Raw genomic sequence first — 22651 nt, 5'->3', positions numbered from 1 at the left:
GGCGAGAGTAGTACTAGGATGGGTGACCTCCTGGGAAGTCCTCGTGTTGCATTCCCTTTTTTAATTATTTTTGTACGTACGCGAGGAACAGAACGCACGTGCGTGATATATATTAAGCCTATCATCATATTTTTGACATTTGCGATATGTTTTAGCTCGGAGCTCATTAGTCACGCGTCTAGGGAGAGTTGGGGCGCGAAAAGCGCGTTCTGAAAGGGGTGTAAAATACGTGTTGCTGCGGTATAGAGGGAGGGGTGGAAATCGTGGTAAACTCGTCTTCGTAGTTGAGCGAGAGAGTAAGTAGTATAGCGCATTATCCATTAGTAGGCGACGGTTGTAATGGTAGTAAGAATGTACAGCCGTCTTTGTAGCGGACGTGGGAGTGGGAAGCATAAGGGATGAAGCCGGGGGTAACATGTCGGATGCGATCATAACAGCACTAAAGCACCGGATCCCATCAGAATTCCGAAGTTAAGCGTGCTTGGGCGAGAGTAGTACTAGGACGGGTGACCTTCTGGGAAGTCCTCGTGTTGCATTCCCTTTTTTAATTATTTTTGTACGTACGTGAGGAACAGAACGCACGTGCGTGATATATATTAAGCCTGTCATCATATTTTTGACATTTGCGATATGTTTTAGCTCGGAGCTCATTAGTCACGCGTCTAGGGAGAGTTGGGGCGCGAAAAGCGCGTTCTGAAAGGGGTGTAAAATACGTGTTGCTGCGGTATAGAGGGAGGGGTGGAAATCGTGGTAAATCGTCTTCGTAGTTGAGCGAGAGAGTAAGTAGTATAGGGCATTATCCATTAGTAGGCGACAGTTGTAATGGTAGTAAGAATGTACGGCCGTCTTTGTAGCGGACGTGGGAGTGGGAAGCATAAGGGATGAAGCCGGGGGTAACATGTCGGATGCGATCATACCAGCACTAAAGCACCGGATCCCATCAGAACTCCGAAGTTAAGCGTGCTTGGGTGAGAGTAGTACTAGGATGGGTGACCTCCTGGGAAGTCCTCGTGTTGCATTCCCTTTTTAAATTATTTTTGTACGTACGTGAGGAACAGAACACACGTGCGTGATATATATTAAGCCAGTCATCATATTTTTGACATTTGCGATATGTTTTAGCTCGGAGCTCATTAGTCACGCGTCTAGGTAGAGTTCGGGCGCGAAAAGCGCGTTTTGAAAGGGGTGTAAAATACGTGTTGCTGCGGTATAGAGGGAGGGGTGGAAATCGTGGTAAACTCGTCTTCGTAGTTGAGCGAGAGAGTAAGTAGTATAGGGCATTATCCATTAGTAGGCGATGGTTGTAATGGTAGTAAGAATGTACGGCCGTCTTTGTAGCGGACGTGGGAGTGGGAAGCATAAGGGATGAAGCCGGGGGTAACATGCAGGATGCGATCATACCAGCACTAAAGCACCGGATCCCATCAAAACTCCGAAGTTAAGCATGCTTGGGCGAGAGTAGTAATAGGATGGGTGACCTCCTGGGAAGTCCTTGTGTTGCATTCCCTTTTTTAATTATTTTTGTACGTACGTGAGGAACAGGACGCACGTGCGTGATATATATTAAGCCTGTCATCATTTTTTTGACATTTGCGATATGTTTTAGCTCGGAGCTCATTAGTCACACGTCTAGGGAGAGTTGGGGCGCGAAAAGCGCGTTCTGAAAGGGGTGTAAAATACGTGTTGCTGCGGTATAGAGGGAGGGGTGGAAATCGTGGTAAACTCGTCTTCGTAGTTGAGCGGGAGAGTAAGTAGTATAGGGCATTATCCATTAGTAGGCGACGGTTGTAATGGTAGTAAGAATGTACGGCCGTCTTCGTAGCGGACGTGGGAGTGGGAAGCATAAGGGATGAAGCCGGGGGTAACATGTCGGATGCGATCATACCAGCACTAAAGCACCGGATCCCATCAGAACTCCGAAGTTAAGCGTGCTTGGGCGAGAGTAGTACTAGGATGGGTGACCTCCTGGGAAGTCCTCGTGTTGCATTCCCTTTTTTAATTATTTTTGTACGTACGTGAGGAACAGAACGCACGTGCGTGATATATATTAAGCCTGTCATCATATTTTTGGCATTTGCGATATGTTTTAGCTCGGAGCTCATTAGTCACGCGTCTAGGGAGAGTTGGGGCGCGAAAAGCGCGTTCTGAAAGGGGTGTAAAATACGTGTTGCTGCGGTATAGAGGGAGGGGTGGAAATCGTGGTAAACTCGTCTTCGTAGTTGAGCGAGAGAGTAAGTAGTATATGGCATTATCCATTAGTAGGCGACGGTTGTAATGGTAGTAAGAATGTACGGCCGTCTTTGTAGCGGACGTGGGAGTGGGAAGCATAAGGGATGAAGCCGGGGGTAACATGTCGGATGCGATCATACCAGCACTAAAGCACCGGATCCCATCAGAACTCCGAAGTTAAGCGTGCTTGGGCGAGAGTAGTACTAGGATGGGTGACCTCCTGGGAAGTCATCGTGTTGCATTCCCTTTTTTAATTATTTTTGTACGTATGTGAGGAATAGAACGCACGTGCGTGATATATATAAAGCCTGTCATCATCTTTTTGACATTTGCGATATGTTTTAGCTCGGAGCTCATTAGTCACGCGTCTAGGGAGAGTTGGGGCGTGAAAAGCGCGTTATGAAAGGGGTGTAAAATACGTGTTGCTGCGGTATAGAGGGAGGGGTGGAAATCGTGGTAAACTCGTCTTTGTAGTTGAGCGAGAGAGTAAGTAGTATAGGGCATTATCCATTAGTAGGCGACGGTTGTAATGGTAGTAAGAATGTACGGCCGTCTTTGTAGCGGACGTGGGAGTGGGAAGCATAAGGGATGAAGCCGGGGGTAACATGTCGGATGCGATCATACCAGCACTAAAGCACCGGATCCCGTCAGAACTCTGAAGTTAAGCATGCTTGGGCGAGAGTAGTACTAGGATGGGTGACCTCCTGGGAAGTCCTCGTGTTGCATTCCCTTTTTTAATTATTTTTGTACGTACATGAGGAACAGAACGCACGTGCGTGATATATATTAAGCCTGTCATCATATTTTTGGCTTTTGCGATATGTTTTAGCTCGGAGCTCATTAGTCACGCGTCTAGGGAGAGTTGGGGTGCGAAAAGCGCGTTCTGAAAGGGGTGTAAAATACGTGTTGCTGCGGTATAGAGGGAGGGGTGGAAATCGTCGTAAACTCGTCTTCGTAGTTGAGCGAGAGAGTAAGTAGTATAGGGCATTATCCATTAGTAGGCGACGGTTGTAATGGTAGTAAGAATGTACGGCCGTCTTTGTAGCGGACGTGGGAGTGGGAAGCATAAGGGATGAAGCCGGGGGTAACATGTCGGATGCGATCATACCAGCACTAAAGCACCGGATCCCATCAGAACTCCGAAGTTAAGCGTGCTTGGGCGAGAGTAGTACTAGGATGGGTGACCTCCTAGGAAGTCCTCGTGTTGCATTCCCTTTTTTAATTATTTTTGTACGTACGTGAGGAACAGAACGCACGTGCGTGATATATATTAAGCCTGTCATCATATTTTTGGCATTTGCGATATGTTTTAGCTCGGAGCTCATTAGTCACGCGTCTAGGGAGAGTTGGGGCGCGAAAAGCGCGTTCTGAAAGGGGTGTAAAATACGTGTTGCTGCGGTATAGAGGGAGGGGTGGAAATCATGGTAAACTCGTCTTCGTAATTGAGCGAGAGAGTAAGTAGTATAGGGCATTATCCATTAGTAGGCGACGGTTGTAATGGTAGTAAGAATGTACGGCCGTCTTTGTAGCGGACGTGGGAGTGGGAAGCATAAGGGATGAAGCCGGGGGTAACATGTCGGATGCGATCATACCAGCACTAAAGCACCGGATCCCATCAGAACTTCGAAGTTAAGCGTGCTTGGGCGAGAGTAGTACTAGGATGGGTGACCTCTTGGGAAGTCCTCGTGTTGCATTCCCTTTTTTAATTATTTTTGTACGTATGTGAGGAACAGAACGCACGTGCGTGATATATATAAAGCCTGTCATCATATTTTTGACATTTGTGATATGTTTTAGCTCGGAGCTCATTAGTCACGCGTCTAGGGAGAGTTGGGGCGCGAAATGCGCGTTATGAAAGGGGTGTAAAATACGTGTTGCTGCGGTATAGAGGGAGGGGTGGAAATCGTGGTAAACTCGTCTTCGTAGTTGAGCGAGAGAGTAAGTAGTATAGGGCATTATCCATTAGTAGGCGACGGTTGTAATGGTAGTAAGAATGTACGGCCGTCTTTGTAGCGGACGTGGGAGTGGGAAGCATAAGGGATGAAGCCGGGGGTAACATGTCGGATGCGATCATACCAGCACTAAAGCACCGGATCCCATCAGAACTTCGAAGTTAAGCGTGCTTGGGCGAGAGTAGTACTAGGATGGGTGACCTCCTGGGAAGTCCTCGTGTTGCATTCCCTTTTTTAATTATTTTTGTACGTACGTGAGGAACAGAACGCACGTGCGTGATATATATTAAGCCTGTCATCATATTTTTGGCATTTGCGATATGTTTTAGCTCGGAGCTCATTAGTCACGCGTCTAGGGAGAGTTGGGGCGCGAAAAGCGCGTTCTGAAAGGGGTGTAAAATACGTGTTGCTGCGGTATAGAGGGAGGGGTGGAAATCGTGGTAAACTCGTCTTCGTAGTTGAGCGAGAGAGTAAGTAGTATAGGGCATTATCCATTAGTAGGCGACGGTTGTAATGGTAGTAAGAATGTACGGCCGTCTTTGTAGCGGACGTGGGAGTGGGAAGCATAAGGGATGAAGCCGGGGGTAACATGTCGGATGCGATCATATCAGCACTAAAGCACCGGATCCCATCAGAACTCCGAAGTTAAGCGTGCTTGGGCGAGAGTAGTACTAGGATGGGTGACCTCTTGGGAAGTCCTTGTGTTGCATTCCCTTTTTAATTATTTTTGCACGTATGTGAGGAACAGAAGGCACGTGCGTGATATATATAAAGCCTGTCATCATATTTTTGACATTTGCGATATGTTTTAGCTCGGAGCTCATTAGTCACGCGTCTAGGGAGAGTTGGGGCGCGAAAAGCGCGTTATGAAAGGGGTGTAAAATACGTGTTGCTGCGGTATAGAGGGAGGGGTGGAAATCGTGGTAAACTCGTCTTCGTAGTTGAGCGAGAGAGTAAGTAGTATAGGGCATTATCCATTAGTAGGCGACGGTTGTAATGGTAGTAAGAATGTACGGCCGTCTTTGTAGCGGACGTGGGAGTGGGAAGCATAAGGGATGAAGCCGGGGGTAACATGTCGGATGCGATCATACCAGCACTAAAGCACCGGATCCCATCAGAACTCCGAAGTTGAGCGTGCTTGGGCGAGAGTAGTACTAGGATGGGTGACCTCCTGGGAAGTCCTTGTGTTGCATTCCCTTTTTTAATTATTTTTGTACGTACGTGAGGAACAGAACGCACGTGCGTGATATATATTAAGCCTGTCATCATATTTTTGGCATTTGCGATATGTTTTAGCTCGGAGCTCATTAGTCACGCGTCTAGGGAGAGTTGGGGCGCGAAAAGCGCGTTCTGAAAGGGGTGTAAAATACGTGTTGCTGCGGTATAGAGGGAGGGGGTGGAAATCGTGGTAAACTCGTCTTCGTAGTTGAGCGAGAGAGTAAGTAGTATAGGGCATTATCCATTAGTAGGCGACGGTTGTAATGGTCGTAAGAATGTACGGCCGTCTTTGTAGCGGACGTGGGAGTGGGAAGCATAAGGGATGAAGCCGGGGGTAACATGTCGGATGCGATCATACCAGCACTAAAGCACCGGATCCCATCAGAACTCCGAAGTTAAGCGTGCTTGGGCGAGAGTAGTACTAGGATGGGTGACCTCTTGGGAAGTCCTTGTGTTGCATTCCCTTTTTAATTATTTTTGCACGTATGTGAGGAACAGAACGCACGTGCGTGATATATATAAAGCCTGTCATCATATTTTTGACATTTGCGACATGTTTTAGCTCGGAGCTCATTAGTCACGCGTCTAGGGAGAGTTGGGGCGCGAAAAGCGCGTTATGAAAGGGGTGTAAAATACGTGTTGCTGCGGTATAGAGGGAGGGGTGGAAATCGTGGTAAACTCGTCTTCGTAGTTGAGCGAGAGAGTAAGTAGTATAGGGCATTATCCATTAGTAGGCGACGGTTGTAATGGTAGTAAGAATGTACGGCCGTCTTTGTAGCGGACGTGGGAGTGGGAAGCATAAGGGATGAAGCCGGGGGTAACATGTCGGATGCGATCATACCAGCACTAAAGCACCGGATCCCATCAGAACTCCGAAGTTAAGCGTGCTTGGGCGAGAGTAGTACTAGGATGGGTGACCTCCTGGGAAGTCCTCGTGTTGCATTCCCTTTTTTAATTATTTTTGTACGTACGTGAGGAACAGAACGCACGTGCGTGATATATATTAAGCCTGTCATCATATTTTTGGCATTTGCGATATGTTTTAGCTCGGAGGTCATTAGTCACGCGTCTAGGGAGAGTTGGGGCGCGAAAAGCGCGTTCTGAAAGGGGTGTAAAATACGTGTTGCTGCGGTATAGAGGGTGGGGTGGAAATCGTGGTAAACTCGTCTTCGTAGTTGAGCGAGAGAGTAAGTAGTATAGGGCATTATCCATTAGTAGGCGACGGTTGTAATGGTAGTAAGAATGTACGGCCGTCTTTGTAGCGGACGTGCGAGTGGGAAGCATAAGGGATGAAGCCGGGGGTAACATGTCGGATGTGATCATACCAGCACTAAAGCACCGGATCCCATCAGAACTCCGAAGTTAAGCGTGCTTGGGCGAGAGTAGTACTAGGATGGGTGACCTCCTGGGAAGTCCTCGTGTTGCATTCCCTTTTTTAATTATTTTTGTACGTATGTGAGGAACAGAACGCACGTGCGTGATATATATAAAGCCTGTCATCATATTTTTGACATTTGCGATATGTTTTAGCTCGGAGCTCATTAGTCACGCGTCTAGGGAGGGTTGGGGCGCGAAAAGCGCGTTCTGAAAGGGGTGTAAAATACGTGTTGCTGCGGTATAGAGGGAGGGGTGGAAATCGTGGTAAACTCGTCTTCGTAGTTGAGCGAGAGAGTAAGTAGTATAGGGCATTATCCATTAGTAGGCGACGGTTGTAATGGTAGTAGGAATGTACGACCGTCTTTGTAGCGGACGTGGGAGTGGGAAGCATAAGGGATGAAGCCGGGGGTAACATGTCGGATGCGATCATACCAGCACTAAAGCACCGGATCCCATCAGAACTCCAAAGTTAAGCGTGCTTGGGCGAGAGTAGTACTAGGATGGGTGACCTCCTGGGAAGTCCTCGTGTTGCATTCCCTTTTTTAATTATTTTTGTACGTACGTGAGGAACAGAATGCACGTGCGCGATATATATTAAGCCTGTCATCATATTTTTGACATTTGCGATATGTTTTAGCTCGGAGCTCATTAGTCATGCGTCTAGGGAGAGTTGGGGCGCGAAAAGCGCGTTCTGAAAGGGGTGTAAAATACGTGTTGCTACGGTATGGAGGGAGGGGTGGAAATCATGGTAAACTCGTCTTCGTAGTTGAGCGAGAGAGTAAGTAGTTGTTGGGTTTCGTAGTAATTTCAAAAAAATTCTTACGCACACGCAAGATCATGTGATGCATAGCAACGAGGGGGAGAGTGTTGTCTACGTACCCAACGCAGACCGACTGCGGAAGCGATGACACGACGTAGAGGATGTAGTCGTACGTCTTCACGATCCAACCGATCAAGCACCGTAACTACGGCACCTCCGAGTTCGAGCACACGTTCAGCTCGATGACGATCCCCGGACTCCGATCCAGCAAAGTGTCGGGGAAGAGTTCCGTCAGCACGACGGCGTGGTGACGATCTTGATGAACTACAGCAGCAGGGCTTCGCCTAAACTCCGCTACAGTATTATCGAGGTATATGGTGGCAGGGGGCACCGCACACGGCTAAGGAATATATCACGTGGATCAACTTGTGTGTTCTAGGGTGCCTCTACCTCAGTATATAAAGGAGCCAAGGGGGGAGGGGGGCGTCGGCCAGGGAGAGAGGCGCAGGAGGAGTCCTACTCCTTCCGGGAGTAGGACTCCCCCCAATCCTATTCCAACTAGGATTCCCCAAAGGGGGAAAGAGGGAGAAGGGTGGCCGGCCACCTCTCCTAGTCCTAATAGGACTAGGGGAAGGGGGGAGGCGCGCAGCCCTTATGGGTAGCCCTTTCACCTTTCCACTAAGGCCCATGAAGGCCCATATGGCTCCCGGGGGGTTCCGGTAACCTCCCGGTAACCCGGTAAAATCCCGATTTCACCCGGAACACTTCCGATGTCCAAACATAGGCTTCCAATATATCAATCTTTACGTCTCGACCATTTCGAGACTCCTCGTCATGTCCGTGATCACATCCGGGACTCCGAACAACCTTCGGTACATTAAAATGCATAAACTCATAATGAAACTGTCATCGTAACCTTAAGCGTGCGGACCCTACGGGTTCGAGAACGATGTAGACATGACCGAGACATGTCTCCGGTCAATAACCAATAGCGGGACCTGGATGCCCATATTGGCTCCTACATATTCTACGAAGATCTTTATCGGTCAGACCGCATAACAACATACGTTGTTCCCTTTGTCATCGGTATGTTACTTGCCCGAGATTCGATCGTCGGTATCCAATACCTATTTCAATCTCGTTACCGGAAAGTCTCTTTACTCGTTCCGTAATACATCATCTCACAACTAACATATTAGTTGTAATGCTTGCAAGGCTTATGTGATGTGTATTTATCGAGAGGGCCCAGAGATACCTCTCCGACAATCGGAGTGACAAATCCTAATCTTGAAATACGCCAACCCAACATCTACCTTTGGAGACACCTGTAATGCTCCTTTATAATCACCCAGTTACGTTGTGACGTTTGGTAGCACCCAAAGTGTTCCTCCGGCAAACGGGAGTTGCATAATCTCATAGTCATAGGAACATGTATAAGTCATGAAGAAAAGCAATAGCAACATACTAAATGATCGAGTGCTAAGCTAATGGAATGGGTCATGTCAATCAGATCATTCAACAAATGATGTGACCTCGTTAATCAAATAACAACTCTTTGTCTATGGTTAGGAAACATAACCATCTTTGATTAACGAGCTAGTCAAGTAGAGGCATACTAGTGACACTCTGTTTTCTATGTATTCACACATGTATTATGTTTCCAGTTAATACAATTCTAGCATGAATAATAAACATTTATCATGAAATAAGGAAATAAATAATAACTTTATTATTGCCTCTAGGGCATATTTCCTTCAGTCTCCCACTTGCACTAGAGTCAATAATCTAGATTACACTGTAATGATTCTAACACCCATGGAGCCTTGGTGCTGATCATGTTTTGCTCGTGGAAGAGGCTTAGTCAATGGGTCTGCAACATTCAGATCCGTATGTATCTTGCAAATCTCTATGTCTCCCACCTGGACTAGATCCCGGATGGAGTTGAAGCGTCTCTTGATGTGTTTGGTCCTTTTGTGAAATCTGGATTCCTTTGCCAAAGCAATTGCACCAGTATTGTCACAAAAGATTTTCATTGGACCCGATGCATTAGGTATGACACCTAGATCGGATATGAACTCCTTCATCCAGACTCCTTCGTTCGCTGCTTCCGAAGCAGCTATGTACTCCGCTTCACATGTAGATCCCGCTACGACGCTTTGTTTAGAACTGCACCAACTGACAGCTCCACCGTTTAATGTAAACACGTATCAGGTTTGCGATTTAGAATCGTCCGGATCAGTGTCAAAGCTTGCATCAACGTAACCTTTTACGGTGAGCTCTTTGTCACCTCCATATACGAGAAACATATCCTTAGTCCTTTTCAGGTATTTCAGGATGTTCTTGACCGCTGTCCAGTGATCCACTCCTGGATTACTTTGGTACCTCCCTGCTAAACTTATAGCAAGGCACACATCAGGTCTAGTACACAGCATTGCATACATGATAGATCCTATGGCTGATGCATAGGGAACATCTTTCATATTCTCTCTATCTTCTGCAGTGGTCGGGCATTGAGTCTTACTCAACTTCACACCTTGTAACACAGGCAAGAACCCTTTCTTTGCTTGATCCATTTTGAACTTCTTCAAAATTTTGTCAAGGTATGTGCTTTGTGAAAGTCCAATTAAGCGTCTTGATCTATCTCTATAGATCTTAATGCCTAATATGTAAGCAGCTTCACCGAGGTCTTTCATTGAAAAACTTTTATTCAAGTATCCCTTTATGCTATCCAGAAATTCTATATCATTTCCAATCAGCAATATGTCATCCACATATAATATCAGAAATGCTACAGAGCTCCCACTCACTTTCTTGTAAATACAGGCTTCTCCGAAAGTCTGTATAAAACCAAATGCTTTGATCACACTATCAAAACGTTTATTCCAACTCCGAGAGGCTTGCACCAGTCCATAAATGGATCGCTGGAGCTTGCACACTTTGTTAGCACCCTTTGGATCGACAAAACCTTCCGGTTGCATCATATACAACTCTTCTTCCAGAAATCCATTCAGGAATGTAGTTTTGACATCCATCCACCAAATTTCATAATCATAAAATGTGGCAATCGCTAACATGATTCGGACGGACTTAAGCATCGCTATGGGTGAGAAGGTCTCATCGTAGTCAATCCCTTGAACTTGCCGAAAACCTTTTGCGACAAGTCGAGCTTTATAGACAGTAACATTACCATCAGCGTCAGTCTTCTTCTTAAAGATCCATTTATTCTCAATTGCTTGCCGATCATCGGGCAAGTCAACCTAAGTCCATACTTTGTTCTCATACATGGATCCCATCTCAGATTTCATGGCTTCAAGCCACTTTGCGGAATCTGGGCTCACCATCGCTTCTTCATAGTTCGTAGGTTCATCATGATCTAGTAGCATGACTTCCAGAACAGGATTACCGTACCACTCTGGTGCGGATCTTACTCTGGTTGATCTACGAGGTTCAGTAGTATCTTGATCTGAAGTTTCATGATCATTATCATTGGCTTCCTCACTAGCTGGTGTAGGTGTCACTGAAACAGTTTTCTGTGATGAACTACTTTCCAGTAAGGGAGCAGGTACAGTTACCTCGTCAAGTTCCACCTTCCTCCCACTCACTTCTTTCGAGAGAAACTCCTTCTCTAGAAAGGATCCATTCTTAGCAACGAATGTCTTGCCTTCGGATCTGTGATAGAAGGTGTACCCAACAGTTTCCTTTGGGTATCCTATGAAGACACATTTCTCCGATTTGGGTTCGATCTTATCAGGTTGAAGCTTTTTCACATAAGCATCGCAGCCCCAAACTTTAAGAAACGACAACTTTGGTTTCTTGCCAAACCACAGTTCATAAGGCGTCGTCTCAACGGATTTTGATGGTGCCCTATTTAACGTGAATGTAGCCGTCTCTAGAGCATAACCCCAAAACGATAGCGGTAAATCAGTAAGAGACATCATAGATCGCACCATATCTAGTAAAGTACGATTACGACGTTCGGACACACCATTACGCTGTGGTGTTCCGGGTGGCATGAGTTGCGAAACTATTCCATAGTTTTTCAAATGTACACCAAACTCGTAACTCAAATATTCTCCTCCACGATCAGATTGTAGAAACTTTATTTTCTTGTTACGATGATTTTCAACTTCACTCTGAAATTCTTTGAACTTTTCAAATGTTTCAGACTTGTGTTTCATTAAATAGATATACCCATATCTGCTTAAATCATCTGTGAAGGTGAGAAAATAACGATATCCGCCACGAGCCTCAATATTCATCGGACCACATACATCGGTATGTATGATTTTCAACAAATCTGTTGCTCTCTCCATAGTACTGGAGAACGGTGTTTTAGTCATCTTGCCCATGAGGCACGGTTTGCAAGTACCAAGTGATTCATAATCAAGTGGTTCCAAAAGTCCATCAGTATGGAGTTTCTTCATGCGCTTTACACCGATATGACCTAAACGACAGTGCCACAAATAAGTTGCACTCTCATTATCAACTCTGCATCTTTTGGTTTCAACATTATGAATATGTGTATTATTACTATCGAGATTCAATAAGAATAGACCATTCTGCAAGGGTGCATGACCATAAAAGATATTACTCATATAAATAGAACAACCATTATTCTCTGATTTAAATGAATAACCGTCTTGCATTAAACAAGATCCAGATATAATGTTCATGCTCAACGCTGGCACCAAATAAAAATTATTTAGGTCTAATATTAATCCCGAAGGTAGATGTAGAGGTAGCGTGCCGACCGCGATCACATCGACTTTGGAACCGTTTCCCACGTGCATCGTCACCTCGTCCTTTGCCAGTGCCCGCTTATTCCGTAGTCCCTGTTTCGAGTTGCAAATATTAGCAATAGAACCAGTATCAAATACCCAGGTGCTACTGCGAGCTCTAGTAAGGTACACATCAATAACATGTATATCACATATACCTTTGTTCACCTTGCCATCCTTCTTATCCGCCAAATACTTGGGGCAGTTCCGCTTCCAGTGACCAGTCTGCTTGCAGTAGAAGCACTCAGTTTCAGGCTTAGGTCCAGACTTGGGTTTCTTCTCTTGAGCAGCAACTTGCTTGCCGTTCTTCTTGAAGTTCCCCTTCTTCTTCCCTTTGCCCTTTTTCTTGAAACTAGTGGTCTTGTTAACCATCAACACTTGATGCTCCTTCTTAATTTCTACCTCCGCAGCTTTCAGCATTGCGAAGAGCTCGGGAATAGTCTTGTTCATCCCTTGCATATTATAGTTCATCACGAAGCTCTTGTAGCTTGGTGGCAGTGATTGGAGAACTCTGTCAATGACGCAATCATCCGGAAGATTAACTCCCAGTTGAATCAAGTGATTATTATACCCAGACATTTTGAGTATATGCTCACTGACAGAACTGTTCTCCTCCATCTTGCAGCTATAGAACTTATTGGAGACTTCATATCTCTCAATCCGGGCATTTGCTTGAAATATTAACTTCAACTCCTGGAACATCTCATATGCTCCATGACGTTCAAAACGTCGTTGAAGTCCCGATTCTAAGCCGTAAAGCATGGCACACTGAACTATCGAGTAGTCATCAGCTTTGCTCTGCCAGACGTTCATAACATCTGGTGTTGCTCCAGCAGCAGGCCTGGCACCTAGCGGTGCTTCCAGGACGTAATTCTTCTGAGTAGCAATGAGGCTAATCCTCAAGTTACGGACCCAGTCCGTGTAATTGCTACCATCATCTTTCAACTTTTCTTTCTCAAGGAACGCATTAAAATTCAACGGAACAACAGCACGAGCCATTTATCTACAATAAACAAGCAAGATACTATCAGGTACTAAGTTCATGATAAATTTAAGTTCAATCAATCATATTACTTAAGAACTCCTACTTAGATAGACATCCCTCTAATCTTCTAAGTGATTACGTGATCCAAATCAACTAAACCATGACCGATCATCACGTGAGATGGAGTAGTTTTCAATGGTGAACATCGTTTATGTTGATCATATCTACTATATGATTCATGCTCGACCTTTCGGTCTCCATGTTCCGAGGCCATATCTGCATATGCTAGGCTCGTCAAGTTTAACCTGAGTATTCTACGTGTGCAAAACTGGCTTGCACCCGTTGTAGATGGACGTAGAGCTTATCACACCCGATCATCACGTGGTGTCTGGGCACGACGAACTTTGGCAACGGTGCATACTCAGGGAGAACACTTCTTGATAATTTAGTGAGAGATCATCTTATAATGCTACCATCAATCAAAGCAAGATAAGATGCATAAAAAGATAAACATCACATGCAATCAATATAAGTGATATGATATGGCCATCATCATCTTGTGCTTGTGATCTCCATCTCCGAAGCACCGTCATGATCACCATCGTCACCGGCGCGACACCTTGATCTCCATCGTAGCATCGTTGTCGTCTCGCCAATCTTATGCTTCCACGACTATCACTACCGTTTAGTAATAAAGTAAAGCATTACATCGCGATTGCATTGCATACAATAAAACGACAACCATATGGCTCCTGCCAGTTGCCGATAACTCGGTTACAAAACATGATCATCTCATACAATAAAATTGAGCATCATGCCTTGACCATATCACATCACAACATGCCCTGCAAAAACAAGTTAGACGTCCTCTACTTTGTTGTTGCATGTTTTACGTGGCTGCTACGGGCTTAAGTAAGAACCAATCTCACCTACGCATCAAAACCACAACGATAGTTTGTCAAATAGACTCCGTTTTAACCTTCGCAAGGACCGGGCGTAGCCACACTCGGTTCAACTAAAGTTGGAGAGACAGTCGCCCGCAAGCCATCTCTGTGCAAAGCACGTCGAGGGAACCTGTCTCGCGTAAGCGTACGCGTAATGTTGGTCCGGGTCGTCTCGTCCAACAATGCCGCCGAACCAAAGTATGACATGCTGGTAGGCAGTATGACTTGTATCGTCCACAACTCACTTGTGTTCTACTCGTGCATATAACATCAACATAAATAACCTAGGCTCAGATGGCACTGTTGGATTTCATAGTAATTTCAAATATTTTCCGACGCACACGCAAGATCATGTGATGCATAGCAATGAGGGGGAGAGTGTTGTCTACGTACCCAACGTAGACCGACTGCGGAAGCGATGACACGACGTAGAGGAAGTAGTCGTACGTCTTCACGATCCAACCGATCAAGCACCGAAACTACGGCACCTCCGAGTTCGAGCACACGTTCAGCTCGATGACGATCCCTGGACTCCGATCCAGCAAAGTGTCGGGGAAGAGTTCCGTCAGCACGACGGCGTGGTGACGATCTTGATGAACTACAGCAGCAGGGCTTCGCCTAAACTCCGCTACAGTATTATCGAGGTATATGGTGGCAGGGGGCACCGCACACGGCTAAGGAATAGATCACGTGGATCAACTTGTGTGTTCTAGGGTGCCTCTACCTCAGTATATAAAGGAGCCAAGGGGGGAGGGGGGCGTCGGCCAGGGAGAGAGGCGCAGGAGGAGTCCTACTCCTTCCGGGAGTAGGACTCCCCCCCAATCCTATTCCAACTAGGATTCCCCGAAGGGGGAAAGAGGGAGAAGGGTGGCCGGCCACCTCTCCTAGTCCTAATAGGACTAGGGGAAGGGGGGAGGCACGCAGCCCTTATGGGTAGCCCTTTCACCTTTCCACTAAGGCCCATGAAGGCCCATATGGCTCCCGTGGGGTTCCGGTAACCTCCCGGTAACCCGGTAAAATCCCGATTTCACCCGGAAAACTTCCGATGTCCAAACATAGGCTTCCAATATATCAATCTTTACGTCTCGACCATTTCGAGACTCCTCGTCATGTCCGTGATCACATCCGGGACTCCGAACAACCTTCGGTACATCAAAATGCATAAACTCATAATGAAACTGTCATCGTAACCTTAAGCGTGCGGACCCTACGGGTTCGAGAACAATGTAGACATGACCGAGACATGTCTCCGGTCAATAACCAATAGCGGGACCTGGATGCCCATATTGGCTCCTACATATTCTACGAAGATCTTTATCGGTCAGACCGCATAACAACATACGTTGTTCCCTTTGTCATCGGTATGTTACTTGCCCGAGATTTGATCGTCGGTATCCAATACCTAGTTCAATCTCGTTACCGGCAAGTCTCTTTACTCGTTCCGTAATACATCATCTCACAACTAACATATTAGTTGTAATGCTTGCAAGGCTTATGTGATATGTATTACCGAGAGGGCCCAGAGATACCTCTCCGACAATCGGAGTGACAAATCCTAATCTCGAAATACGCCAACCCAACATCTACCTTTGGAGACACCTGTAATGCTCCTTTATAATCACCCAGTTATGTTGTCACGTTTGGTAGCACCCAAAGTGTTCCTCCGGCAAACGGGAGTTGCATAATCTCATAGTCATAGGAACATGTATAAGTCATGAAGAAAAGCAATAGCAACATACTAAACGATCGAGTGCTAAGCTAATGGAATGGGTCATGTCAATCAGATCATTCAACAAATGATATGACCTCGTTAATCAAATAACAACTCTTTGTCTATGGTTAGGAAACATAACCATCTTTGATTAACGAGCTAGTCAAGTAGAGGCATACTAGTGACACTCTGTTTTCTATGTATTCACACATGTATTATGTTTCCGGTTAATACAATTCTAGCATGAATAATAAACAATTATCATGAAATAAGGAAATAAATAATAACTTTATTATTGCCTCTAGGGCATATTTCCTTCAGTAGTATAGGGCATTATCCATTAGTAGGCGACGGTTGTAATGGTAGTAAGAATGTACGGCCGTCTTTGTAGCGGACGTGGGAGTGGGAAGCATAAGGGATGAAGCCGGGGGTAACATGTCGGATGCGATCATACCAGCACTAAAGCACCGGATCCCATCAGAACTCCGAAGTTAAGCGTGCTTGGGTGAGAGTAGTACTAGGATGGGTGACCTCCTGGGAAGTCCTCATGTTGCATTCCCTTTTTTAATTATTTTTGTACGTACGTGAGGAACAGAATGCACGTGCGTGATATATATTAAGCCTGTCATCATATTTTTGACATTTGCGATATGTTTTAGCTCGGAGCTCAATAGTCACGCGTCTAGGGAGAGTTGGGGCGCGAAAAGCGCGTTCTGAAAGGGGTGTAAAATACGTGTTGCTGCGGTATAGAGGGAGGGGTGGAAATCGTGGTAAACTCGTCTTCGTAGTTGAGCGAGAGAGTAAGTAGTATAGGGCATTATCCATTAGTACGCGACGGTTGTAATGGTAGTAAGAATGTACGGCCATCTTTGTAGCGGACGTGGGAGTGGGAAGCATAAGGGATGAAGCCGGGAGTAACATGTCGGATGTGATCATACCAGCACTAAAGCACCGGATCCCATGAAAACTCCAAAGTTAAGCGTGCTTGGGCGAGAGTAGTACTAGGATGGGTGACCTCCTGGGAAGTTCTCGTGTTGCATTCCCTTTTTTAATTATTTTTGTACGTATGTGAGGAACAGAACGCACGTGCGTGATATATATTAAGCCTGTCATCATATTTTTGACATTTGCGATATCTTTTAGCTCGGAGCTCATTAGTCACGCGTCTAGGGAGAGTTGGGGCCCGAAAAGCGCGTTCTGAAAGGGGTGTAAAATACGTGTTGCTCCGGTATAGAGGGAGGGGTGGAAATCGTGGTAAACTCGTCTTTGTAGTTGAGCGAGAGAGTAAGTAGTATAGGGCATTATCCATTAGTAGGCGACGGTTGTAATGGTAGTAAGAATGTACGGCCGTCTTTGTAGCGGACGTGGGAGTGGGAAGCATAAGGGATGAAGCCGGGGGTAACATGTCGGATGTGATCATACCAGCACTAAAGCACCGGATCCCATCAGATCTCCGAAGTTAAGCGTGCTTGGGCGAGTGTAGTACTAGGATGGGTGACCTCCTGGGAAGTCCTCGTGTTGCATTCCCTTTTTTAATTATTTTTGTACGTACGTGAGGAACAGAACGCACGTGCGTGATATATATTAAGCTTGTCATCATATTTTTGACATTTGCGATATGTTTTAGCTCAGAGCTCATTAGTCACGCGTCTAGGGAGAGTTGGGGCGCGAAAAGCGCGTTCTGAAAGGGGTGTAAAATACGTGTTGCTGCGGTATAGAGGGAGGGGTGGAAATCGTGGTAAACTCGTCTTCGTAGTTGAGCGAGAGAGTAAGTAGTATAGGGCATTATCCATTAGTAGGCGACGGTTGTAATGGTAGTAAGAATGTACGGCCGTCTTTGTAGCGGACGTGGGAGTGGGAAGCATAAGGGATGAAGCCGGGGGTAACATGTCGGATGCGATCATACCAGCACTAAAGCACCGGATCCCATTAGAACTCCAAAGTTAAGCGTGCTTGGGCGAGAGTAGTACTAGGATGGGTGACCTCCTGGGAAGTCCTCATGTTGCATTCCCTTTTTTAATTATTTTTGTACGTACGTGAGGAACAGAACGCACATGCGTGATATATATTAAGCCTGTCATCATATTTTTGACATTTGCGATATGTTTTAGCTCGGAGCTCATTAGTCACGCGTCTAGGGAGAGTTGGGGCGCGAAAAGCGCGTTCTGAAAGGGGTGTAAAATACCTGTTGCTGCGGTATAGAGGGAGGGGTGGAAATCGTGGTAAACTCGTCTTCGTAGTTGAGCGAGACAGTAAGTAGTATAGGGCATTATCCATTAGTAGGCGACGGTTGTAATGGTAGTAAGATTGTACAACCGTCTTTGTAGCGGACGTGGGAGTGGGAAGCATAAGGGATGAAGCCGGGGGTAACATGTCGGATGCGATCATACCAGCACTAAAGCACCGGATCCCATTAGAACTCTGAAGTTAAGCGTGCTTGGGCGAGAGTAGTACTAGGATGGGTGACCTCCTGGGAAGTCCTCATGTTGCATTCCCTTTTTTAATTATTTTTGTACGTACGTGAGGAACAGAACGCACGTGCGTGATATATATTAAGCCTGTCATCATATTTTTGACATTTGCGATATGTTTTAGCTCGGAGCTCATTAGTCACGCGTCTAGGGAGAGTTGGGGCGCGAAAAGCGCGTTCTGAAAGGGGTGTAAAATACTTGTTGCTGCGGTATAGAGGGAGGGGTGGAAATCGTGGTAAACTCGTCTTTGTAGTTGAGCGAGAGAGTAAGTAGTGTAGGGAATTATCCATTAGTAGGCGACGGTTGTAATGGTAGTAAGAATGTACGGCCGTCTTTGTAGCGGACGTGGGAGTGGGAAGCATAAGGGATGAAGCCGGGGGTAACATGTCGGATGTGATCATACCAGCACTAAAGCACCGGATCCCATCAGAACTCCGAAGTTAAGCGTGCTTGGGCGAGTGTAGTACTAGGATGGGTGACCTCCTGGGAAGTCCTCGTGTTGCATTCCCTTTTTTAATTATTTTTGTACGTACGTGAGGAACAGAACACACGTGCGTGATATATATTAAGCCTGTCATCATATTTTTGACATTTGCGATATGTTTTAGCTCGGAGCTCATTAGTCACGCGTCTAGGGAGAGTTGGGGCGCGAAAAGCGTGTTCTGAAAGGGGTGTAAAATACGTGTTGCTGCGGTATAGAGGGAGGGGTGGAAATCGTGGTATACTCGTCTTCGTAGTTGAGCGAGAGAGTAAGTAGTATAGGGCATTATCCATTAGTGGGCGACGGTTGTAATGGTAGTAAGAATGTACGGCCGTCTTTGTAGCGGACGTGGGAGTGGGAAGCATAAGGGATGAAGCCGGGGGTAACATGTCGGATGCGATCATACCAGCACTAAAGCACCGGATCCCATCAGAACTCTGAAGTTAAGCGTGCTTGGGCGAGAGTAGTACTAGGATGGGTGACCTCCTGGGAAGTCCTCGTGTTGCATTCCCTTTTTTAATTATTTTTGTACGTACGTGAGGAACACAACGCACGTGCGTGATATATATTAAGCCTGTCATCATATTTTTGACATTTGCGATATGTTTTAGCTCGGAGCTCATTAGTCACGCGTCTAGGGAGAGTTGGGGCGCGAAAAGCGCGTTCTGAAAGGGGTGTAAAATACCTGTTGCTGCGGTATAGAGGGAGGGGTGGAAATCGTGGTAAACTCGTCTTCGTAGTTGAGCGAGAGAGTAAGTAGTATAGGGCATTATCCATTAGTAGGCGACGGTTGTAATGGTAGTAAGAATGTACGACCGTCTTTGTAGCGGACGTGGGAGTGGGAAGCATAAGGGATGAAGCCGGGGGTAACATGTCGGATGCGATCATACTAGCAATAAAGCACCGGATCCCATCAGAACTCCGAAGTTAAGCGTGCTTGGGCGAGAGTAGTACTAGGATGGGTGACCTCCTGGGAAGTCCTCATGTTGCATTCCCTTTTTTAATTATTTTTGTACGTACGTGAGGAACAGAACGCACGTGCGTGATATATATTAAGCCTGTCATCATATTTTTGACATTTGCGATATGTTTTAGCTCGGAGCTCATTAGTCACGCGTCTAGGGAGAGTTGGGGCGCGAAAAGCGCGTTCTGAAAGGGGTGTAAAATACGTGTTGCTGCGGTATAGAGGGAGGGGTGGAAATCGTGGTAAACTCGTCTTCGTAGTTGAGCGAGAGAGTAAGTAGTGTAGGGCATTATCCATTAGTAGGCGGCGGTTGTAATGGTAGTAAGAATGTACGGCCGTCTTTGTAGCGGACGTGGGAGTGGGAAGCATAAGGGATGAAGCCGGGGGTAACATGTCGGATGCGATCATACCAGCACTAAAGCACCGGATCCCATCAGAACTTCGAAGTTAAGCGTGCTTGGGCGAGAGTAGTACTAGGATGGGTGACCTCCTGGGAAGTCCTCGTGTTGCATTCCCTTTTTTAATTTTTTTTGTACGTACGTGAGGAACAGAACGCACGTGCGTGATATATATTAAGCCTATCATCATATTTTTGACATTTGCGATATGTTTTAGCTCGGAGCTCATTAGTCACGCGTCTAGGGAGAGTTGGGGCGCGAAAAGCGCGTTCTGAAAGGGGTGTAAAATACCTGTTGCTGCGGTATAGAGGGAGGGGTGGAAATCGTGGTAAACTCGTCTTCGTAGTTGAGCGAGACAGTAAGTAGTATAGGGCATTATCCATTAGTAGGCGACGGTTGTAATGGTAGTAAGATTGTACAACCGTCTTTGTAGCGGACGTGGGAGTGGGAAGCATAAGGGATGAAGCCGGGGGTAACATGTCGGATGCGATCATACCAGCACTAAAGCACCGGATCCCATTAGAACTCCGAAGTTAAGCGTGCTTGGGCGAGAGTAGTACTAGGATGGGTGACCTCCTGGGAAGTCCTCATGTTGCATTCCCTTTTTTAATTATTTTTGTACGTACGTGAGGAACAGAACGCACGTGCGTGATATATATTAAGCATGTCATCATATTTTTGACATTTGCGATATGTTTTAGCTCGGAGCTCATTAGTCACACGTCTAGGGAGAGTTGGGGCGCGAAAAGCGCGTTCTGAAAGGGGTGTAAAATACTTGTTGCTGCGGTATAGAGGGAGGGGTGGAAATCGTGGTAAACTCGTCTTTGTAGTTGAGCGAGAGAGTAAGTAGTGTAGGGAATTATCCATTAGTAGGCGACGGTTGTAATGGTAGTAAGAATGTACGGCCGTCTTTGTAGCGGACGTGGGAGTGGGAAGCATAAGGGATGAAGCCGGGGGTAACATGTCGGATGTCATCATACCAGCACTAAAGCACCGGATCCCATCAGAACTCCGAAGTTAAGCGTGCTTGGGCGAGTGTAGTACTAGGATGGGTGACCTCCTGGGAAGTCCTCGTGTTGCATTCCCTTTTTTAATTATTTTTGTACGTACGTGAGGAACAGAACACACGTGCGTGATATATATTAAGCCTGTCATCATATTTTTGACATTTGCGATATGTTTTAGCTCGGAGCTCATTAGTCACGCGTCTAGGGAGAGTTGGGGCGCGAAAAGCGTGTTCTGAAAGGGGTGTAAAATACGTGTTGCTGCGGTATAGAGGGAGGGGTGGAAATCGTGGTAAACTCGTCTTCGTAGTTGAGCGAGAGAGTAAGTAGTATAGGGCATTATCCATTAGTGGGCGACGGTTGTAATGGTAGTAAGAATGTACGGCCGTCTTTGTAGCGGACGTGGGAGTGGGAAGCATAAGGGATGAAGCCGGGGGTAACATGTCGGATGCGATCATACCAGCACTAAAGCACCGGATCCCATCAGAACTCCGAAGTTAAGCGTGCTTGGGCGAGAGTAGTACTAGGATGGGTGACCTCCTGGGAAGTCCTCGTGTTGCATTCCCTTTTTTAATTATTTTTGTACGTACGTGAGGAACAGAACGCACGTGCGTGATATATATTAAGCCTGTCATCATATTTTTGACATTTGCGATATGTTTTAGCTCGGAGCTCATTAGTCACGCGTCTAGGGAGAGTTGTGGTGCGAAAAGCGCGTTCTGAAAGGGGTGTAAAATACGTGTTGCTGCGGTATAGAGGGAGGGGTGGAAATCGTGGTAAACTCGTCTTCGTAGTTGAGCGAGAGAGTAAGTAGTATAGGGCATTATCCATTAGTAGGCGACGGTTGTAATGGTAGTAAGAATGTACGGCCGTCTTTGTAGCGGACGTGGGAGTGGGAAGCATAAGGGATGAAGCCGGGGGTAACATGTCGGATGCGATCATACCAGCACTAAAGCACCGGATCCCATCAGAACTCCAAAGTTAAGCGTGCTTGGGCGAGAGTAGTACTAGGATGGGTGACCTCCTGGGAAGTCCTCGTGTTGCATTCTCTTTTTTAATTATTTTTGTACGTACGTGAGGAACAGAACGCACATGTGTGATATATATTAAGCCTGTCATCATATTTTTGACATTTGCGATATGTTTTAGCTCGGAGCTCATTAGTCACGCGTCTAGGGAGTGTTGGGGCGCAAAAAGCGCGTTCTGAAAGGGGTGTAAAATACGTGTTACTGCAGTATAGAGGGAGGGGTGGAAATCGTGGTAAACTCGTCTCCGTAGTTGAGCGAGAGAGTAAATAGTATAGGGCATTATCCATTAGTAGGCGACGGTTGTAATGGTAGTAAGAATGTACGGCCGTCATTGTAGCGGACGTGGGAGTG

At 46.2% G+C, this 22651-nt stretch overlaps 28 non-coding genes across 28 annotated transcripts; all 28 read left to right on the top strand.

Annotated features, from left to right (window-relative positions):
* The first annotated feature begins 420 nt into the window (after positions 1–420).
* LOC123108785 (5S ribosomal RNA) lies at positions 421–539 on the top strand. The gene has a single exon (XR_006452110.1). It is a non-coding gene; the product is annotated as a 5S ribosomal RNA (ribosomal RNA).
* A 364-nt stretch (positions 540–903) lies between these two features.
* Positions 904–1022, top strand: LOC123109531 (5S ribosomal RNA). The gene has a single exon (XR_006452758.1). It is a non-coding gene; the product is annotated as a 5S ribosomal RNA (ribosomal RNA).
* A 365-nt stretch (positions 1023–1387) lies between these two features.
* Positions 1388–1506, top strand: LOC123108837 (5S ribosomal RNA). Its single transcript, XR_006452172.1, has one exon. It is a non-coding gene; the product is annotated as a 5S ribosomal RNA (ribosomal RNA).
* Positions 1507–1871: 365 nt separating this feature from the next.
* Positions 1872–1990, top strand: LOC123109091 (5S ribosomal RNA). The gene has a single exon (XR_006452381.1). It is a non-coding gene; the product is annotated as a 5S ribosomal RNA (ribosomal RNA).
* Positions 1991–2355: 365 nt separating this feature from the next.
* On the top strand, positions 2356–2474 carry LOC123109699 (5S ribosomal RNA). Its single transcript, XR_006452941.1, has one exon. It is a non-coding gene; the product is annotated as a 5S ribosomal RNA (ribosomal RNA).
* A 365-nt stretch (positions 2475–2839) lies between these two features.
* Positions 2840–2958, top strand: LOC123109821 (5S ribosomal RNA). Its single transcript, XR_006453065.1, has one exon. It is a non-coding gene; the product is annotated as a 5S ribosomal RNA (ribosomal RNA).
* Positions 2959–3323: 365 nt separating this feature from the next.
* LOC123109470 (5S ribosomal RNA) lies at positions 3324–3442 on the top strand. Its single transcript, XR_006452697.1, has one exon. It is a non-coding gene; the product is annotated as a 5S ribosomal RNA (ribosomal RNA).
* Positions 3443–3807: 365 nt separating this feature from the next.
* LOC123109604 (5S ribosomal RNA) lies at positions 3808–3926 on the top strand. The gene has a single exon (XR_006452836.1). It is a non-coding gene; the product is annotated as a 5S ribosomal RNA (ribosomal RNA).
* A 365-nt stretch (positions 3927–4291) lies between these two features.
* LOC123109548 (5S ribosomal RNA) lies at positions 4292–4410 on the top strand. The gene has a single exon (XR_006452777.1). It is a non-coding gene; the product is annotated as a 5S ribosomal RNA (ribosomal RNA).
* Positions 4411–4775: 365 nt separating this feature from the next.
* Positions 4776–4894, top strand: LOC123109686 (5S ribosomal RNA). The gene has a single exon (XR_006452929.1). It is a non-coding gene; the product is annotated as a 5S ribosomal RNA (ribosomal RNA).
* Positions 4895–5258: 364 nt separating this feature from the next.
* Positions 5259–5377, top strand: LOC123109763 (5S ribosomal RNA). Its single transcript, XR_006453005.1, has one exon. It is a non-coding gene; the product is annotated as a 5S ribosomal RNA (ribosomal RNA).
* A 366-nt stretch (positions 5378–5743) lies between these two features.
* On the top strand, positions 5744–5862 carry LOC123109474 (5S ribosomal RNA). Its single transcript, XR_006452701.1, has one exon. It is a non-coding gene; the product is annotated as a 5S ribosomal RNA (ribosomal RNA).
* Positions 5863–6226: 364 nt separating this feature from the next.
* Positions 6227–6345, top strand: LOC123109026 (5S ribosomal RNA). The gene has a single exon (XR_006452365.1). It is a non-coding gene; the product is annotated as a 5S ribosomal RNA (ribosomal RNA).
* A 365-nt stretch (positions 6346–6710) lies between these two features.
* On the top strand, positions 6711–6829 carry LOC123109416 (5S ribosomal RNA). The gene has a single exon (XR_006452645.1). It is a non-coding gene; the product is annotated as a 5S ribosomal RNA (ribosomal RNA).
* Positions 6830–7194: 365 nt separating this feature from the next.
* Positions 7195–7313, top strand: LOC123109510 (5S ribosomal RNA). The gene has a single exon (XR_006452737.1). It is a non-coding gene; the product is annotated as a 5S ribosomal RNA (ribosomal RNA).
* A 9081-nt stretch (positions 7314–16394) lies between these two features.
* On the top strand, positions 16395–16513 carry LOC123109435 (5S ribosomal RNA). The gene has a single exon (XR_006452663.1). It is a non-coding gene; the product is annotated as a 5S ribosomal RNA (ribosomal RNA).
* Positions 16514–16878: 365 nt separating this feature from the next.
* Positions 16879–16997, top strand: LOC123108740 (5S ribosomal RNA). Its single transcript, XR_006452066.1, has one exon. It is a non-coding gene; the product is annotated as a 5S ribosomal RNA (ribosomal RNA).
* A 365-nt stretch (positions 16998–17362) lies between these two features.
* LOC123109619 (5S ribosomal RNA) lies at positions 17363–17481 on the top strand. The gene has a single exon (XR_006452850.1). It is a non-coding gene; the product is annotated as a 5S ribosomal RNA (ribosomal RNA).
* Positions 17482–17846: 365 nt separating this feature from the next.
* On the top strand, positions 17847–17965 carry LOC123108666 (5S ribosomal RNA). The gene has a single exon (XR_006451992.1). It is a non-coding gene; the product is annotated as a 5S ribosomal RNA (ribosomal RNA).
* A 365-nt stretch (positions 17966–18330) lies between these two features.
* Positions 18331–18449, top strand: LOC123108652 (5S ribosomal RNA). The gene has a single exon (XR_006451977.1). It is a non-coding gene; the product is annotated as a 5S ribosomal RNA (ribosomal RNA).
* Positions 18450–18814: 365 nt separating this feature from the next.
* Positions 18815–18933, top strand: LOC123109528 (5S ribosomal RNA). Its single transcript, XR_006452755.1, has one exon. It is a non-coding gene; the product is annotated as a 5S ribosomal RNA (ribosomal RNA).
* A 365-nt stretch (positions 18934–19298) lies between these two features.
* LOC123109484 (5S ribosomal RNA) lies at positions 19299–19417 on the top strand. The gene has a single exon (XR_006452711.1). It is a non-coding gene; the product is annotated as a 5S ribosomal RNA (ribosomal RNA).
* Positions 19418–19782: 365 nt separating this feature from the next.
* On the top strand, positions 19783–19901 carry LOC123108741 (5S ribosomal RNA). The gene has a single exon (XR_006452067.1). It is a non-coding gene; the product is annotated as a 5S ribosomal RNA (ribosomal RNA).
* Positions 19902–20266: 365 nt separating this feature from the next.
* LOC123109547 (5S ribosomal RNA) lies at positions 20267–20385 on the top strand. The gene has a single exon (XR_006452775.1). It is a non-coding gene; the product is annotated as a 5S ribosomal RNA (ribosomal RNA).
* A 365-nt stretch (positions 20386–20750) lies between these two features.
* LOC123109732 (5S ribosomal RNA) lies at positions 20751–20869 on the top strand. Its single transcript, XR_006452972.1, has one exon. It is a non-coding gene; the product is annotated as a 5S ribosomal RNA (ribosomal RNA).
* Positions 20870–21234: 365 nt separating this feature from the next.
* Positions 21235–21353, top strand: LOC123109842 (5S ribosomal RNA). The gene has a single exon (XR_006453086.1). It is a non-coding gene; the product is annotated as a 5S ribosomal RNA (ribosomal RNA).
* A 365-nt stretch (positions 21354–21718) lies between these two features.
* LOC123108908 (5S ribosomal RNA) lies at positions 21719–21837 on the top strand. The gene has a single exon (XR_006452254.1). It is a non-coding gene; the product is annotated as a 5S ribosomal RNA (ribosomal RNA).
* Positions 21838–22202: 365 nt separating this feature from the next.
* LOC123109566 (5S ribosomal RNA) lies at positions 22203–22321 on the top strand. The gene has a single exon (XR_006452797.1). It is a non-coding gene; the product is annotated as a 5S ribosomal RNA (ribosomal RNA).
* The last annotated feature ends 330 nt before the right edge of the window (positions 22322–22651 follow it).

Source organism: Triticum aestivum, chromosome 5A (genome assembly GCF_018294505.1).
Source record: "Triticum aestivum cultivar Chinese Spring chromosome 5A, IWGSC CS RefSeq v2.1, whole genome shotgun sequence".
Taxonomy (NCBI): Eukaryota; Viridiplantae; Streptophyta; class Magnoliopsida; order Poales; family Poaceae; genus Triticum; species Triticum aestivum.
The sequence above is the reverse complement of the archived record's forward strand: the minus strand, read 5'-3'. Positions and strand labels throughout refer to the sequence as shown.